Genomic DNA, 20,042 nt, shown 5'->3' with positions numbered 1-20,042 from the left:
CCTGAAATGTTGTTATGTGGTGCATGACTGTGTGTGTGTGTGTGTGCACACGCGTGTGTGTGTCTGAGCACAAATACTTATTTATATTGTAGCAATCTATATTGTTTTTACATGACAGTATAAAGACAAGTCAAGCATTCAAGTGACACCATAAGAATATTTCATAACATGTTGTATTCAATATGGCCAGTTAATTAAATTATCTATGACCTCTGAAATCACTACAGCTCTTGAAAAACTTTTCAGTGGTAGATTGCGAGACCTTTCTAAGATTATATTCAAAAGTAATATACTCCACCCAAGAAAGGTGTGTATATCTTTGCACAAGATCCTCAGGAAAGGCTTTATGGAATGAGGTTTTTAAATCATTTTAGAAAAACAAAATAAGAAATGTTATTTTATTTATAGACCTTTTTAATATAATGAGCTTTCCTACCTACAATTTCTTCAAACAATTAGTCCATGGTGACATTTAAAGAAACATTAATTAAATTCATTCTGAGCTCTCACTGTCTCCTTGGCTTCCAGCCACGTCCCCTGGGAGTCAGTCTTCAGGGTGCAGAATTCCAGAAGCTTTTTCAGGGCCCCAGTAACTGCAGGTGGCTGTGGAGAGTCACAGAGTGCAGGACATGGAAGGAGAAGATGTTGGTGTGCAGCTAACAGGTGTGGTAGAGGAAGCCTCTACCAGCAGCCACAGAAACCAAAGTGTTAAATTATACCTAGAAGTATCTGCTACTGTATGCTGGAGCAGGCTGCTGCATAAATGAGATGATTTGATACCCTGGGCCTAGAAGACAGTGAGTTGCAAGTGACCATTATAGACTTGGATGTTCCGGGACAGACAAAAACTGTAACATCAGACCTTGAAGAGGATTTGAAAATATTATGAACAAAACCAAGAGACTTCATGTCCCATCAATGAATCCTGGGGGAGGATATCAAGCCATTAAAACATCACTGCCATTCACTGTAGTCTGAAAAACTTGCAGTGCAAGGAACATGTAAAATCCTGCAGCCAAAGTCAGTATCGTAGAATAATCCTATCAGGAGAAAAAGATGGCCATGGAAAAGAACATTTGAAGAAGGTGCAAGGAGTTCTGAAGTGAGGAAATGTTCAGTGGTTGATTGCACAGTTTTCCTGAGGCCATGACCTGGAAGGCCATCTCTGTGGCTGCCTCTGTGCCACGGCCCCAGCCTAGGAGTGAGAAGCATAGCTTCCTATGGGATAGAAGGGACATAATGATCCCCTGCACTGTCAGCATGTGATTGGTCAGTCAGTCCTAGTTTCCCACATTGGAGTAAGATGAGTTGCCATCATCTCCTGTACAAGAGACTTACTGCAGAAGGGCATGTGGTGTATCTTCTGGGTCTTTTTTACACTTTTCCATTATATTCACGAATGAATGGGAGTGAAGAGCTTTGAGGAGAAGCTAAAAAATACAAGTAACTTTCTAGCAGGCCAGAGTTGGATTTTTTCTTCAGGCTTTGAGAGACTTAGAGTCTCTCCTCTGGTTGGGTTTGTAAATCCATGCACTTCTGTGGGAGGGTGGGAAGACAATGGAGTGGAGCCCATCCCAAACTGGGAGGGAAGCGGGGAAGGATGTTCCATAAGCAGATGGATGGTTCTGTATATTTCTTTGCCATCTTAGGAAGCTGCAACTGAAACAGTTTGAGTGGCAGGAACTACATCAGTGGCTGTCAGCTGCCAATGAAAAAGTGAAATTGGCCATGGAACAAGTACAGTGGTCCCCACTCAGATGCAGTTTCATGGTTTGAGTGGTCATCTAGACCTTCTTGAGTTTTCTCACCTTAAACTGGGGACAATGAGCCTACCTTACAAAATCATCAAGGAAGGTAAATGTAGGATGTCAGAAAGATGGTGGAATAGGAGGTCACCTGCTCATATCCCTCAGCACAAGAATTCTGTACCAGTCCAGAGACAGAAGTCTCTTTATGGGAGCCTTTGGTTTTAGATAGGAGTTTGGAAAAATCTCATGGAGCCCAAGAGCTAGGAGGTTCATTTTGAGAGGGAGACATGCACCCAGGTGGCAGATGGGAAAATCATGACCCTGGGTTCAAACCCTGAAATGGCCCCTTTTCCCAAAGGGCTTGGTTACAGTCCTGAGCGACCTTGAGCCTGAAACCAAAACTATCTCCCAAGGGATCCAGGAAGAATCATGCACACGAGTGCCTCAGCAGACAAGCTCTTCTGCTCACTGAATGTCTCTCCAGGGGATCTGAAAGTTATTCAGTAACAGCTCTAGCCACCCCGCCCCACCCCCCAGCTGTGATCTGAGCATAATTTTGCTCGCCCAAGGACTCAGAGGGACACATGCCTGTCTGAACCACTGGGACCGGCTTGTCAGCCTCTATTCCACAGAAGATCTTGAAGTGGTCCTGTCTCAGCCAGAGAGCTTTCCCACTTGTGCAGGTAACTACTGGGAGAAACACCCAAGCAAGACTGCTGGACTTCATCCCACAGAAATTTCAGAAGACCCCTTGAATGTCAACTCCAGCCCCTCTCAGCTGCAGCATACAAGCAGTCCTGCCCTCAGAGAGAACTGCTAGGAGTCCTGCCTACTGGTGCCACTGGGTTGGGCTTGCCAACATTGGACCCATAACAGAATCTGAATCTCAGTTTCAGCCTTCCTAGCTGGGAGGTGGGAGCAATTCTACCCAGCTGGGTATATCAGGAGATGTGCCTATTTGTATCCCTGTGGCAGACTTGCCAATGTCTGACCCTCAGTGGATCCTCAAATATCCCTGGATCTCAGGCCTGGCCCCTCTTGTTTGTAGACTAATAATAGTTCTGCCCACCTGGGGACCTATAGGGAGGCAAGTCCTGTAATATCTCTGCAGGCAGATGCCCTCACCTCAGTCACACTGTGGATCTTCAAATGTCCTTATAGATTGGCTCCAGCCATTCTCAACCATAGACTGAGAGCAGGCCTGGTCATGCAGGAACTCACTCGGAGACATGCCCACCCATGACCACAAGGACAGGCCTGAAGATCTCAGTCTTGGTTGTGGACTTGAAAGAACCATGTGTCTCAGGGCTAGCCCACTACATCCATGAACCTGAGTAGTATAGCCAGCTCAGGGACCCATCCAGTGATCTAACAGGAGTCCTCCCTGAGACTCAGAAGAAGCCATACCCATCAGTACACATGCGAACAAGCCCACTGCTGAGAACCCTGAAGTGGACCCTCATCTAGCACCAGCCCCTCACAGGACCCCAGCCTGGGCTACTTCTGCAGTAGACCTGGGCTTAGTGTGCCTCTAGCACTGCAATGGCTGTTGTGGTCATGGGCCTAGGGAACCCAACAGGCAGAATTACTAGATAGGCCTACTGTAGAAGGACAGTCACAGACAAAGCCAGACCGTGAGGACTGGAATAAATACCTATGTCTTCAATGTGCAGCCATCAGTGCATGACCACAAAGATCAAGAATAATCAGGGGAACATGATGTCACCAAATGGACAAAATAAAGTACTGTGGCTTCCCTAAAAGATAGTGACTGACTCTAAAGATATAGAGATGTATGAGCCACCTGACAAAGAATCCAAAATAGCTATTTCAAGAAAATATAGAGAAACAGTTCAGAAATTAAGCAGAGAAGTCTAACACACTGAACTAAAAAAAAAAAAAAAAAAAAAAATTCAAACAGAAATCCTGGAGAAGAAAAATTCAATGAATGAAATGCGAAAAGCAATACAAAGCATCAACAGCAGAACAGATCAATCAGAAGAAAAATCAGTGAGCTCAACGATAGGCTATTTGAAAATACACAGCTGGTGGAGGGAAAAAAAGAGTGAAATGTTGAATAGAAGTGGTGAATCTGGGCACCCTTGTCTTGTTTCAGATCTCAGAGGAAAAGCTTTTAGCTTTTCCCCATTTTGTATGACGTTGTCTATGGGTTCGTCACATGTGGCCTATATTGTATTGAGGTACATTATTTCTATACCTAATTCATTGTTAGTTTTTATCATGAAGGGATGTTGAATCTTGCCAAATGCTTTTTCTAAATCTCTTGAAATGATTAAAAACCAAAAAAGTTTACAATTAAATTTCATATATAATTGCAATAGCTTAGTAAACATAATAATTTTTCTATCAGTGGAAAGAAGGAAAGATTAATTAAGCTTTGTCCTTTTATTTTACATGTTGAAGTTTATTGTATCTGTGAGTTCAGTATAATCTGCTTCAGATAATTTTAGAATGCCAAAAATGTATAAATCAATTAATATGTGCATGCTGTACCAGCCTATATAAGTGAAGTAAAAATTATTCACTGGCCTATCGTTCACAGACCTACTCCATTTATGTCTTCTGACAGTAGTGAAGTTAACCCAGCTGATGCATCTAAAATGTTAAGCCCTCTTTCCTGATACATCTGTCATATAATGTGCGTGAGTTATGGGACAGTTTGAAACCAAAGAACAGAATGAAGGAATCATAAGAGTCTATGAATGATCAAACTTAATGAACACAGAATCTGCTATCCAGTCTTCTGATTGACTGATCACCAAATCAACATAATGGGGCTCTGTGAGTTTTTGACAGACAGAAAGGAAAGTCATTGCATTTCATATTAGAGAGTCTAAGTTTCAGACACTTCACTTTCTCCAAATAAAACAAAAGTGGAGTAGATAACATAATTCATAGACAGTTGCAAAGTTTTGATAAAATGCCTTAACCTGTATTTTGAAGAACTAGAAAAGTCTCAACACTTCCTTTTTAGGTACATAGCAGTTGAAACTGCAAACTTTCAAGTCCTTAAGAATTCATATGAAAGAAGATTCATGAGTAAAGTCATTCCATAGGTCATCTTACACTTTGATGATCTGGATTAACTGTAGACCTGGATACATGCTTTTCTATTAAATAAATTAATAGAGAGTACCATTGTCCTCCCTGAAAAATGTCATCCTGAATTATTCTATTGTATCCCTGGTGCACAGACAGCTATTAATTCAAAACACAATCCACAAAAAGAAAACTAGAAGTGTTGATGTCTTTATAAAATAAACCAAGAGGCAGAGTTATGTACAAAAAAATGAGGATGAATTGTTATCAAGAACCCCAAATGAGGGTATAATTCTGCTAAAAAAACAACAAAAACCCAACACTTCCTCGTATGCAGCCAGGTTTCATCAGCAACTGCCATTAGCTAATGTTATCTCTGAGTAGACGTTCATATAATAGAATCCCAAGCCCGAGCATTCATATCTACTCAGACATTGGAAGGCAGAATACAATGAGCAAACTGCTGAATGTGCCAAGTTTCCACAGGAATAAAGCTTAATTCATGTAAGCTTACTTGTTGCAAAAGAAGAGACCCACCAAAAAATGTCATTAGAAATTTAATTTACACACAGCAACATTCACCAGCATACTTTATTTTTCTTGCTTCATTTATGTTTTTCTATTCTATAAAACCCAATCCAGAAACTTTTGCATGCACCATGTTTTTAAGGAAAAAAACTATACTATACAAAATTATACAATAATAGACAGACATTTCTGCCACTAACAGTTACAGTTTATAGTATTTGTAGACAGACTGCAAACTGAAATTCTATTATGTTTTCCCTCTTTGTAGTCTCGAATAAAAACACTTTTAACAACCTTTACAAGAATAACAGTAATTGAAAACACACTGCACATAGATTTCCACGTGTACTTATACTCTGTGCATATCTATTTCTTTGTAATGCTTCATACACTTTCAGAAAGAAATACAAACCATTCAATATTGCTGGTCAGTTTTAGTGCTCCAAATTGCATTGCAGAATTTGAGAAAATGTCCAGCATAGTGACAAGAACTGAGAGGCCGTGTGTGATGTTCTCCACGATCATCTAGAACAGTACACAACAAATGTCATGAACACAGCAGCAGAAACCAACAAAGACATTCCCATGTTGTGTACAGGTCTCGTTGCTTTCCAACTAAAACGCTTCCAAAAGGAAACGAATCACGTTAGTGACAGTTAACCAGTAAAATAGGCTGCTTGATTTTCTGAGTTGTGAATTCACATCAGGCTGCAAGGTCAGACAATGCCTCTTTCACAGTAGGGTATTACTAAGGCATAGAACCCTTTTTAAATTACAAAGCTATTATTTTGATAAAAGCATGACACCTTACCCCACATCTACAAATTTGTAAATTTTTCTTACCTACTGTGGAACTGGTCATTTGACTTTTATCTGAATTAATATAGAACACATGTTATAAATGAAATATTGCTCAGCTGCTCTATCTTTTATTCACCTCACTTGATGATGTTCTTGATAAGGTCTATGCTAGTAGAGGTAAAGTGTGTGTCCTAATCTCGATTACTGAGAGAAAACAGACAACAGCAGTAGCAGTAACCATGGGTAATTTTTCTACTACAGTTGGTAAGAAAAAGTTATTTAACAAACAAATAGATGCCGTCATGATATGGTAGGGGCTGGCAACATTTTTTTTTTTTTTTTTTGCCTGAAGGCAAGGATTGCAAGGAAGGAGTTGGATGTGAAGACTGAGGAATGATGTTGGGTGGCCTGTTACTAAAAGAAAAGTGGCTGCTGATAAGTCCGCCCATTTTATTCCCATTAAAGCAGTATCTGTGATATAGAAATTAAATATGCTTATGTCCTCTGTCTATGAAGCAATTACAAATGACTTCAGCATTGTATATTGTCATTTTTCAGCAGATAAAATATCAGATGCATTTTTATATAGCAGAACATTTTGGAATCAAGCAATTGTATGTAACTTTCAGATTTCAATAAAAGTATACAGACTTTAAGATATTTTTTTCCCCTTGAAGTACTTTACTTGTTTGCCAATCAACAGAACAATTTCTTAATATATGTTTACTACCAAAATCTTTTCATGGGCTGAAAGATTAGCTAAAAGTTTCTCAGGATAGTCTCCAGCTATTTGAAATATCACAATCAGTTTTTAATACAACTTTGCAACAGACCTCTTAAGAAAAATTCTACATGCAAGCACACACTATTTTAGTCTATTTCTTGGGTCTCAAAAACAGAAATGTCATTAGACATTTAAAATTTCCTGTGATTATAATGATAGGGATTTTTGTAGTCTAGTGGTCATCTACACTTCTTTCTATGTATGTTATTTTCAAGCTCTTGAACAATAAGATGACCAGGTTGATCAAATGAAGTCAGGTTGTTTTTCTTTTTCTCATAATGCTATTTGTTTACTAGTTTTCTTAGTAAGTTATCCTATTAATAAGTGTTATTATTAGGTTTCTGACATTTCATACACATTTGTCAAGCTATTACTAAATTCCAGATAGTGTGCTCATTGTCCAAAATACACAGCATATTAATTTCAGATGAGTATTTTCTGAGCATAAGATATATCTGGGCTGCTAACTTTACTAAGTCTTCTGGTTTTGGTTTCTGGACTCCTTACAGAGCACACCAGCAACATCTCTTCCTTTTTACCACTCACGAACCATATGCTTTCTGTTTGAGGGGAAAAAAAAGGTTGATTAAGTTCTCAACATTGATCCAGTGGACACAGGTACCTAGTGACTATTAATTAGCTGATTTTCCAGGCCTGTCATTTTCTCCCTTAATTTCTGAACTTTGGTAATTATGATGTGACACAAATTTGAAGGGTCAGACTAAGCCGTGTTAGGGCAGCGGCTCTTAACCTGGGTCCAAGGCATATGTAACTTGGGGATCCAAGAAGTCCATGGGAAAGATTAAGAAATTTCATGAGCTCGAATGTAATTAATAAAGTTCAATACTATCACCAATGTTAGTTATTATTAGAATTATTATTAGTGCTATTGCTATATTACTATTACTGTGTTGCAGATCTGTGGAATATAGTTAGAAATTATTTGATCTGTCACTAGCTATTGTTATTTGATATGTTAATAGAAAGCACATAGATTACCATATCATAAATGTGTTTTTTAGTGTTTTGATGATTGTATTTCAATGTAGTTGGTTTTCTTATGTTGTCTTGGGTATTTCACTTTCTGCATTTAGCAACTAATTCTGAGGATGGGGCTTGTAGTTCTCACGAGACTGCCAAAGGGGTCCATAATGTAAAAGTGTAAAACCCGCTGAGTTAGAGGGTCACTTAAAAGAAAAAAACTGGAGACAGATTCATGCAGATTTCTGTTTGCTGGTGATAGTCCATTCAATTCAACAGATGTTTTATGAACAAAGCACTATGCTTGGAATTGTGGGAATATCCAAATAATCTCAGAGTACTATTCCCGCTTTCTGGAATAGGATGCTCAGGTGGTGTGAAAAACTAACTGGTTCTGATGTACAGATTGCTGATGTTTGCCTATACAAAAACCTCTTGCCCACTGCAGTGGCTTACTAAAATGGGGCAATATTTCATTTTCTGTGCATTTCATCAAGTGATAACAACCTTTCAATTTTATTCTCAATGCATTCATAATTTTTATGCATAATACTCCCCAGACTTAAACAATATTTCCACAATTCTGCTAAGCTAAAAGTACTGCATGCTTTTGTCAGTTAGATATTGGAAGCATATGACAAATGGCAATTTTCTTCCATAACCCCTCCCATCCACAGGCTAAGAAAACATATCCTAACAGGGTAATTCATTGCATATAGTGGATAAAGATGAGATGAAAGGGATGTGGAGAAGCATGGTGGGTGGATTTTTGAAAGTCCTACACAGGCCAGTTGAGGAGTATATTAGTCCATTTAGGTTGCTTATAACAAAATACTTGGAACTGGGTGATTTATAAAGAAAAACGAAATTTATTGCTTACTATTTCTGAGGCTAGGAAGTCCAAAGTCCATCTGGTGGTGGCAACAGTGACCCAGGGGTCTCACATTGCAAGATGGTGGAAGCAGAGAGAGCAGAGACAGAGAGACAGATTCTCCTCTTCTTTTAAAGCCCTCAGAACCACACCCCTGACCACCATTTTTAATTGATTCACTATGGCATGATCCTACAATCCAATCACCTCTCCAAGGCCCCACCTTTCAATTACCATAATAGGATTTCCCACGCTCTTAACAGTCACAGTGGGGGCTAAGTTTCTAATACACAAAACTTGGGCGGACACAGTTCTAGCTTTAGGGAGTTTTGGGGGGACATAGTTCAATCCATTACAAGGAGGTTTTTTCCTTTAATAAGCATGGCCACTGCAGTTACAGAAAGGAGGGAGAGAAAGAGGAAGAATATGATCACTGTGTATGGTGCTTCATATCATGGAGAGTCCCCATCTAAAAGGGCTTCAAATGACACTGGGGTTTGGAAGAAAAAATGCTTCTTACATTTTCAAATTTTAGATTCCAAGGGATGACATAATGGCAAGGGAATTGAAAAAAATATTAGCATAAATGTCCTGAATATTTCAAATTCCACGTGTATTATGACTCAAAGTTATTTACAAATAACCTGAACTCTTCTAAAAAATTCACCAACTATCCATTAAGTATTGGCTTTCTGGAGAGATTGGCTTCACACTGTCTGCATATGCAAAGAATACTATATGTTACTTTCTTTAGTTGGAGGAGCCATTAATTTCAGCAGTACTTTTAGCAGCTAAACACAGAGTACTTATGACCTGAAGAGGAATAGGCTGTAGGTCTGGGGAGAACTTCCTTGTCTAATGAGGAAAGAGTGAAGTAAGTACCTTCTGGTGGCTCCCAAATCTCTAGTAGAGTCAGATCAATTGTATTTCCAGCCTCGAAAGAAGATCTAAATGACCGCCACATTCACTCAGCTCTCAGAACACTGTAACACACGCCAAACACATATTGGGCACCTATGAAGGGTCTCGTGTTTATATTTATTGTTTAAAATGCTCATATTTCAGGTGTATTATTTCTATCTCATAATAAGATTGCTATTAGCAAGAAACATATCTTTTAATTCTTTTGTAATCTGCATCACCATCTAACTCAGTGCTAGAAACATACTCAGAACTTGTTAAACCCCTTACTGATTAATAAAGTCCCAGGTTAGAAAAGCAACGATCATGCTCACTTTGTACGGCCAAGACTCCCAGGCCCATTTAGCTTACATTGGAGCTCCTGTTCTCTTGTAAGGGCTGCCTATCAAAGCTATCCAAATGCACACAGGAACCCCATTATTCCCAGCAAGGTTTTCCATTGCCTAATTAATTCAAACCCTACTCTTTCAAGATTGCCCAGTGAGTAGGACTATTGAGTCTGAATGACTTAAGAGGCTGGCTCTCACAGCAAGTAATTTTATGAACTGAGTGTGAACTAGAAGCAGTGATAAAATATTACCTGTCCCTGTGCTCTATTTGAACTAAAGCTGTTATTTTGAAATTGGCTATCCCTGTCTGAATACTATTCACATAGAACTAGGTTTTAAATCAGGTGGATTTTCCAGGAAGCCAGACCTGTTAAAGGAAGAAGGGCGGTAAAGTGATGAAGCAGAAACTGGTACTAAAATATCCATCGTGTCCCCCCACACCACCCAATACACATGAGAGCATGCTTGCAAACGCACACACACACACACACACACACACACACACACACACACACACACACACACACACAGGTTTAGAGGCTGTTTCTGTCCAATGTGCTGCTTGGTATAAGTGTAATTCTTGAGAGACAAACCAATGCTTTCTCATATAATAAGCATGAAAGCAATCTTTTCTTTCAGTGCATAAACTTATCTGGATCATTTCTAGGTCCCCAGAGCCCAATACTCTGGCCAATAGTGAGTGCTATATAATTATCGATCCAATCCTCTGGAGAAGTTTCAACAGACTTCCTCTCTGAGATGATCTTAATTTCTCGATGCTCTTAGTCCTCTCTTTGTCACATGTTGGCTACTTATATTCCTTGTCTCAAACATCCAGATCCTATGTACTTGGAAAATTACTTGCCCTTCTTGGTGGCTTTATTATGTCTCTCACTGCTAATATTGAAAACAGTCAGACTAAAACTACAATCATTTACAGATTTGCACAGTCTGGAAGTTCTTCAGGAAGAGGCTCTTATATAGAAAGTAAGTAAAAATGAACGAAGATAGAATAAATAACCTTAATTTGTTGTGTTTAGGTGTAGGAGCAGGGACTGTGGAAAATAGTTACACATAAAGACGTTTGAGAGCTAAAGAAAAACCTCTGTCTTAAATCTAGAAATTGAATAAGGTTTTCCAAAGCTCAAAACCAAATCTATTTCAATCTTACTGCCTGTTAAATAAGATTTCTCGTTTGAAATCCCTCTCAATCACTGAATTTTCTGGGTTTTTCTTTTTTGAGGAATAAATTGTGACTTTTTTCCCCTCTTGTCCTACACCTCTAGGTCATTTTTTAAATCAATTTTATTTAAGTATAATTTAAATAAAATAAATGACATCCATTTAAAGTATATAGCTCAACAAGCTTTCACAGATGCGTAAACCACAATCAAAATACAAAATATTTGTATCCATCACCCCAAAATGTTTTCTCATACCCCTTTGCTATCCAACCGTTCTGCTGCCTCTAGCCCTGGTCAACTACAGATTTGCTTTTTTGTCATTATAGAATAGCTTGCATTTTCAGTATTTTATGTCAATGGACTCACGCAGTACATACATTTCTGTTACTGACTTTTTTCATTTAGCTTAAAGATTTTAGATTCATCCATGTTTTTGCATGTCCTCATAGTTTGCTCTTTTTTGTGGCTAAGTAGCATTCTATTGTATGGACAGACCACATTTTGTTTATCCACTCAATTTTTGATGCACGTTGGAGTAATTTCTAGCTTTTGACCATAGTAAATAAAGGTTTGTGTAAACATGATTTTATTTTTCTTAGTTAAATACCCAGAAGTGCAATTGCTGGATTATAGGGTAAGTACATGTTTCACTTTTTGAAAATCTGCCATAGATTTCCAATGTAGCTGTATAAATTTACATTCCTGCTAGTGTTTTGTGAGTTTCAGTTGCTCCAAATCTTCGTTGTCCCTTGACATATTTTTAGCCATTTTAGTTTTAGATATTTTAATAGATGTGAAGTGACATTTTATGTAGCTTTAATTTACATTTCCCCAATGATTACTTGATGTTAAACATCTTTTCATGTGTTTATTTGCCATTAGTATATCTTCCTCTGTGAAGTGTTTGTTCAAATCTTTTACTCATTTTTTATTGGGTTATTACTCTTTTTATGACTGAGTTGTAAGAGTTCTCCATATATTCTGGATACCATTCCTTTGTCAGAAATTTGTGTTGTAAATATTATCTTCCATTCTGTAGCTAATCTCTTCATTTCTTTGTTGTGGCTTTTGAAGACCAAACTTTTTTATTTTAATAGTCTAAATTATGAATTTTTTATTGTTTTATAATTCATGCTTCTTACGTTCTGTCTAAGCATTCTTGGCTGTCTCCAAAGTCTCAAAGATTTTCCCCCGTGTGTTGTTTTTCTCTAAGAGTTACTGAAAGTAACCCCCTTCTAGAATGATCTGGTTTTGATATCCTCATACCTCTTTTATTCAATTTATGGATTTTAATATTTGCATCTGGTAATGTCAGAAAGCCTCGGAATTTCCAAGGAAATGGTCTATGAGGAAATGCTGAACAGAAAATTAGATCTTTAATGTAAAGCTATTTTTTCATTTTTTTTTTTTTTGGTAACTCTAGTAAAACTGAAGTTTCTGAAGGTTAAGTGATTTTCTCATGAACACAATTAGTTCTTCAGTTCTTCATTCTTTCTACAAATTTATCTTCCTCAAGAGATATTAGGAAATACCTGTACTTAAATTTTTTGAAAAAATAAATCCATTGATTTTGCTTCATTGAGTCCAGTCTGTGGAATGATTACATCATTGATTGAAATTGCCACACTAGCCCTCAAAATTCCTACTCAGACAGGACTTCTTCATAGAGTTCCAACAGAGATTTTGCTAGTCTACACAGTTCTTTAGATGAAAAAAATTAAAAAGTCCCTCCTCTGAGGAAAAGCAGCCTCTGAGCTGAGGGCTGGGCCCATACTGAGAAGAAATATGACCTTTTTTCTGGTAGATACAGTTGTCTAGCACAAGAGTTAGAAAGGAGGGCACGGGGAGCATTTCAGCCTGACTCATCTCCTCAGCGAGGGGCTTTTGTGCAGTGCACATACTACACAACTGAATTCAGCAGCCTGGATTTCTAGAAAGAGTAAATTCAACATTCTCTCTGCCTTTGTAGTCAAAAGTTGAATTTGAGTTTCGAGTTGGAAGACCTGAGTTTGTGTTTTGATTTTGCTACTTACGTAATGACCTCGGGTGAGTTCTTGAGTTTCAGTCTCCTCTGCTTCAATGAGACTGCATGACAGATGAGAGCCTCTATGACATAACCTTTGTGGTAACTAAGTGGAATAATATTTGGATGTCTTATAAGGTGTAAGTCTTATGTGGCAGAGTCATTTTGATTATCTTTTGGATGTATTTGTACCATGGATTTTTCTATTCACTCCAAAAGTTGGAAAGGCTGTGGAGTTCACAGTTGGCCCACAGTCTAAAACTGTGGGCTAGGAGATCTTCAGACCTGTGTGTGTTCAGCATTCCTGGAGCAGTCTGCACGAATACTCATTATCGTAAACTTACTGTGTGCTTAAGTGTCCCTGGGATTACAAAGTAGCCCATGTCTTTCATATAACAGAAAAGCTTGTGTTTTTAAGAAAGAAGTAATGGAGAAAGAAATAAAAGAATTGCAAATGTGAGTTAAAAGCACAGCTCACAATCACAGACATTGAGCCTCTGTCTAAACACCTACAAATTTTTAAAAAACAACTACAGCAACAAAATTGATTTTTTTAATTTCTTAAATCTGCCCAGAGAGTAGATGGTTTGAGGGGAGAATGAAATGACGAGACTCCTTCTGGTGTCAGTTTTCTCACATAAATAAGTGCACTCCTCAGTTATCTAGTTATTTCCTTTTAAACACCTCCCCCAATCTTATCAATACCTTTATGGCTTAAAAAAAAAAAAAAAAAAAAAATGGTGGAGTGGGTGGAGGGCAAGATATTGCAATTACGGAAACAACATCGAAAGGAAATCAGACACAGAAACAAAGATTGCAAAGGAAAAAATTTAGTTTAGATACAAGATTAAATACTTAAGTTTTGACAAACTTGGCCCCGTCTATGGGCCTTGAGAAATTTATGTGTTGGATTTCAGGCTGCAAAAGAGGGCAGTGCAAGGGTTGGACTTTTTGCAAGACAAGAACGTGGGCGGTGAGGAAGCAGCTCAGGCAGGAAGGGCTGTGTCCGTCTGCTCCCCACTGGTTCCCACACCCTGAAGTTGGATGTTCCTCCTTAGCTCAGGAGCTTCTGGAGAGTTCCTATAAATAAGTCAACCAGTCTCTGGGGCACTGATCTCTCCAGCTACCCAAAACAAAATGTGAGAAAATTCATTTTCAATCCACTATGTAGCAATGACAAGACTGGGATTTTAAAAAAAAAAAAAAAGAAAAAGAAAAAAAGTTCTAAAGGAAAACAGAACAAAAAGCCAAGAAAAGCTTGTCATGCTGACATCATCCTAAAAGAGAACAAGTTTGAGAGACACACAGTGTTTCTAAAACTTGAATAAAGTACAGACTCATTGTAAGGGAGAATATATTTCTTTCATGTCTCTGATGGTGTCTTAGGACATGTTCTTCTACCATCAGGGCTTCTCAGACCCCAGTTACAGAACAGTGACTGGAGAAAAGGCATATTTCATGAAAATGGCTTTCAACTGTGAGTTATTATTATAGTTGGTATTTATAACTTGTGTGTTGTTGGATTTTCCCAGAATATGTTGAGGACTCCCAGGCTTGAGAATAAACATTAAAATGGAAAAAGTGCAGTTTTAATACGCCTGGTGTTAAATCTCAGCATAAATACTGAGTGTATTATATTTATCAAGTTACTTAAATATTCTGAGCCTAGTGGGATTAATACAGAGCAGGTGCTAAATAAACTTTCCCAGTCTATATTCACAAATGATACAGAGTACAGGTTTTATATGCTACCTTGCACCATAATCTAGCAAATAATTCGCTGGCTGCTTCAGATTATTAGATATTTATTCCTTGGTTCCTTTCTATTCATTTCTTGTGGCTTTTATGATTAAAAATTACATTTCAGGAAAGCATACTCAAACTTCTGTCTTAAGGAAGATTGAGTGTTATCACTTCCAGATCTTGGAAGATCTTCATCTCTTTGATTTATTCCTAGGGACTGCAGAAGGTAGTAATCACATAGTCAAGCACCCGCTCCAAATTCAGGATAAAAGTAACTTTGAATATATAGTCAAGTTCAAAAGAGGAAAAGAAAAATCTCTTTAATACAGAAACAAAGAATGAACACAAATATAAAGTTATAGCTTCAGAGGAACTGGACATGAATGAAGGCTTTGAGAAGTGGTTTTAGAGCCTAAGCTGGGACAGAAGCGGTCCCAGGGTTGTGTGAAATGGGGTAGGATAAATCATAGAGTGCCCTAAATAAAGCTGGCTGACTTGAGGGAATGCAGCTTTCATGATACTGGTGCTAGAAAATTTTGCTTCCTGTCTAAGGAATTGGATATTTTCAGGGACCACCGAGAGCAGAAAGAGGCACAGAGGGAAATTAAAAATTCAAGTCAATAACACATGCAGGTGTAAGGAATGAATTTATACTATACCCATGGATGGCAGCCTAAAATAGAGAAAGTAACATAACTGGTTCAGATCTTAGGGTCCAAGAAGAAGTAAATGCAACAAATATGTAGAAATCCTTTGATATCTCAGAGTTCATGGGAGTTCCACAATAAGTAAACTCCACCAAAGATGGAGTCACAATAAAAAAAAACAAAACAAAACAAAACAAAAAACTATTAGCCACGGAAGAAAATGTAGCATCTTCAGGAAGAGACAATATACAATATATGCAACTAATAGGAAAATTAGAACCCCAAAGTTGGGGGGAAATGCTGGAGCAATCACTACATTATAACTGTTAAAAGAGAACTTTTGACAAAATATGGCATATTGAAGCTGTTAAAAATCATAGATGAAGAACTAATATCCAAAGTGCATGTGTGTGCACATGCATGTATGTGTGTGTGTGCATGTGATTTTGATATAGTCTAGAGCAACATTGGAAGGAGATATATTTTATGGCTTGGGGTTATAATTTTATTAAGGCTGACAGACCAATTTTGGAAAGGGTACTGCTGCAGGGAACTCTACATATAGGTGGGGCCTCAAAAGATTTCCTTGGTTTTATTTAAACAAAACCAGAAAAAAATTCATACATCAGCCCAAGACAGCAGTAAACTCTTGCTATCCACCTAGGACCATGAGTGACAAAGGAAAAAGACATCAGCATGAAATTGAAACCTAACCATCTCCATGTATGACTGAGTGATTCAAATATGGTACTACAGCCCTAAGGCCAAACATTAACTTAAAATCCATCTGAGGCAAGTGAAACTCTGGGGCCCTGGCAGAATAAAAGGCAAAACTGCCTTATGAGAACACATCATAACCCAGGGCACACAAGCAACCCCTGCAGAAGGTTAGTTCAAACCTAAATTCGCAACCACACAGGAAAAGGTGAGGTCAAATCAGAATGTGCAACAAAGGAGAATTAGTGCCCCCAAACTGGCCATAAGAACATTATACTCTAACTGTGTTTAAAACAGGTGAAAAGAAAGAAGGGCAAGCTGTAATGACTGCTGATACGTGTAATAAAACACTTGTATGCTGGGGCAGAGGTAGAGATCATTTTAGACTGATTGAGATTTTAAGGGTAACCACCAAAAGGACAGGGACAGAAATAGAATGGATGGCTTCCAAACTCATGCGGGAGGGGGGAAATAATAAAGAAAACTAGATTAACCCAATATAGAAAAGGAAAAGAAAAAAAAAAAAAAGAAGCAAAGGAAAAGTCTGAAAAGATGCACATATACATAAAACTGGTAGAAGTCCAAACATATCAGTAATCACAGCTTCTTAAAACTACTTAATAATCTATTGCATATATTTTTGGAATTTATTTAAGAGGTCTCATACTCATGGACTTTCTGAGTCATCGTGTGAGTGTGTATACACACCCTGAATAACCTGTGTAATGCTGTGACTTCCTCTTGGCCACCCTCCATTCTCAATACCCTCACCTAGCTTTTTTTCTTTTCTGCATAATACTACATATTATATAATAGTCATATCATTTACCATATGCTATAGAATTTACCACTTAATAAGTATTACATTTCTCCTCCTCACCTCTCCACTGCCTTTCTTTGTTACCATTTTTCTCAATTAAATTGTTAGTTTTTAAAATACTGATTTATGAACATTTTTAAAGGAAAAGGGGTCATTTTATTGCTATATGTGTAGCAGATATTTTTTCTGAACTGCTTGTGCTTTTTTTAATATAGTTTTCTTTTTTCATATTTGTGGCTTCTTTTTCAATTTAGAACTAAATTTATCAATCTTATGCCTTCTATTTTTTAAGTCATATATAAGTAGTTTTCCTGCGCATACACACACCCACTCACATACACATTTATTTACATATACATGCATATGCATATGTATCATGTTACATATGTATTTTTTACATATGTGTTTATGTATATGTGTATATACATAAATAAAATATACCCTCCAATGTTTGCATGTTTAAATATTTTCTGTATCTGGAATTTATTTTGGTGTAAGACTAGACGTAAGTATCTACTTTTTTTTTTTTTTTTTCTAAATAGCTACGCTGAGTTTAAAAGTAGAAGTCTTGTCCACTGATATGCAGTGTCATCTTTACCAAATAGTACGATTCCATGTGTCTCCAAGTCTATCTCTGGACTTCCTATTCTGCTCCCTTATTTTGTGTCTCTATTCATGTAACACTACCACACTGCTTAATTACTGAGAATTTATAAAATGTTTTAATGTTTGAGTATTCGATTCAATCTTCTCCATCACTGTCATATGCATATTTTTTCCTGCAACCTTTAACATCAACTTGGATTTAAATCACACACACACAAATTACCCTTCATCTGTATAGACATTTCATTTCATTTATAGGTTGATTTAGAGAAAAATCTACCTCTTTGTAGTTTTTGATTCTTTCTGTTCTAAAACAGTGTATTCCTTTCTCTATATTTAATCTTCTTTTGTATAAATTGGGTGCACTTAAAGGGTTTGCAGATGTTTACAAATTACTTTGATATTGCTTATTTCTTCTTGAGCTTATTTCCAGGCATTTTATACATTGAGTTATTATTGAGAATGAGATTTGATTTTTCTTCCATTATCTTTGTTCCTGGATGTTGTTCAAATATGAGAAAACTATTGATTTATATATGTTAATCAGAAACTTTACAGAATTCTCCGATTTTAATGTTTTAGATTTGCTGCTTCCCAGATATTATACTATACTGTTTGCAAATGATGATAATTCTTGCCTCCTCCTTCCCAGTTTTTCTTCTTTTCTCTGTTGTCAATTATGTTAGCTACTACTTCCAAAACAATGTTACATAATAGTAATGATAAACAAATTCTTGTTTTATTCTTGGTTATCATAGAAAGGCTTCCAATGTCTTTGAGTGAAGTTAAATTATATATTTCATTAAAGTAGTTATACATAAATATATGTTTTATTATATTAAAGTAGTTTGCTTTTTATTCCTGTTTCACTTGGAGACTTTTCAAGAATGGGAAAAATGTCTTTTCAGTATCTGTGAAGATGATCATATTGATAGATTTTCTAATATTGAATAATAGTAAAAGAATTTTTATAAATCTCTCTTGGTCAAATGCTATTCTCTTTGTCATATTTCAGATTTTTAAGTTAATGTCTACAGATCTTTTCCATATGCTACCTTTTTTTAAAATTAAAGAAAATTAATATTGGGAGTCAATATTATAGTAATTTCATGAAAAAGAACAAGAACGTGTCCATTTTTTCCCAAGTCTGCAGTTTAAATAGCTGTTTCCTTTTTGTTTTATACAATAGTCTTGGCAAACTCTCTGGCTCTGACAATGTAGGGGAGGTAAGCAGAAACCTTGTTGCTATATCATTTCCTCTGGAAATTGTTCTCCTGTGTTCATTTCAATTTGTTATATTTTCCTAGAAAATCACCAATTTGTGATTTTCAAATATATTTTCTTAGAGCTGAGCAAAACTTTCATTCATAACTTCTTTAATTCTTCTTCTGTGGCTATTTTCCTATTCTCACTTCTTATTTTTATATTTGTTCCTCTTGATTAGATTAGCTAACAATTTTTTTACTGTGTGCATGATTATTTTTCAAAGAGATGACTCTTGATTGTAATAATTCTCCTATTTTTCTGTTTTTTATTCATTAGTATCTGTTTTTACTTTTTAAAGTTTTTGTTCTCCCTTTGTTCTTATTTTCATTGTTTCAAATCTCTTTAATTTCATGCTTGATCTACTAATTTTTAATCTTTCATATTTGTTAATGTAATTACTTAAGGCTTTTCTCCCAGCACTATTTACAGTATACTCACAGCTTTGATTTGTTTTCATGCAATTTCAATTCTGTTCATATCTTTGATATGAGTTAATTAACAGGTTTTTTTTCCCACCTTTTCATTAGCATCCAGCCAATTGACTTATAATCAGAGAATGTTGTGATTTACTGAGATCTCCTTTGTGGCCTAATATTCGGTCAGTGTGTGTTAATGTTCCTTGAAAACCAGAAAAGAAGGTACATTCTCTGTTTTTAGGTTACAAAATTTTATATATACATGAAACTTTAAAATCTAACTTATTGATTATGTTACTTAGGTTTTCTCTAACTTTGTTATTCACTTGACTTGTCAAAATCAAGATGCAAAATCTCCTGCTTTTAATACGTTCAGTCTATTTCTCATCCCCCTGCCCCCACTCTCTCAGTGTTTGCTTCATAAATTTAGATTTTATGCATTTGGTGCTTAGATATTAATGAAAGTTAGATGGTGTTTCTACACCGTGCTCATTATTCTTATAAAAAGCGTTTCTGTATGTCTTGTTCAATATTTTTACTTTGAATTCTATTTGTCTGATATTGTAGCCACTGGTTTTGGGGGGTTTGTTTTGTTTT

This window comes from Cynocephalus volans, chromosome 15 (genome assembly GCF_027409185.1).
Source record: "Cynocephalus volans isolate mCynVol1 chromosome 15, mCynVol1.pri, whole genome shotgun sequence".
Classification (NCBI taxonomy): Eukaryota; Metazoa; Chordata; class Mammalia; order Dermoptera; family Cynocephalidae; genus Cynocephalus; species Cynocephalus volans.
This window is presented reverse-complemented; position numbering follows the sequence as displayed.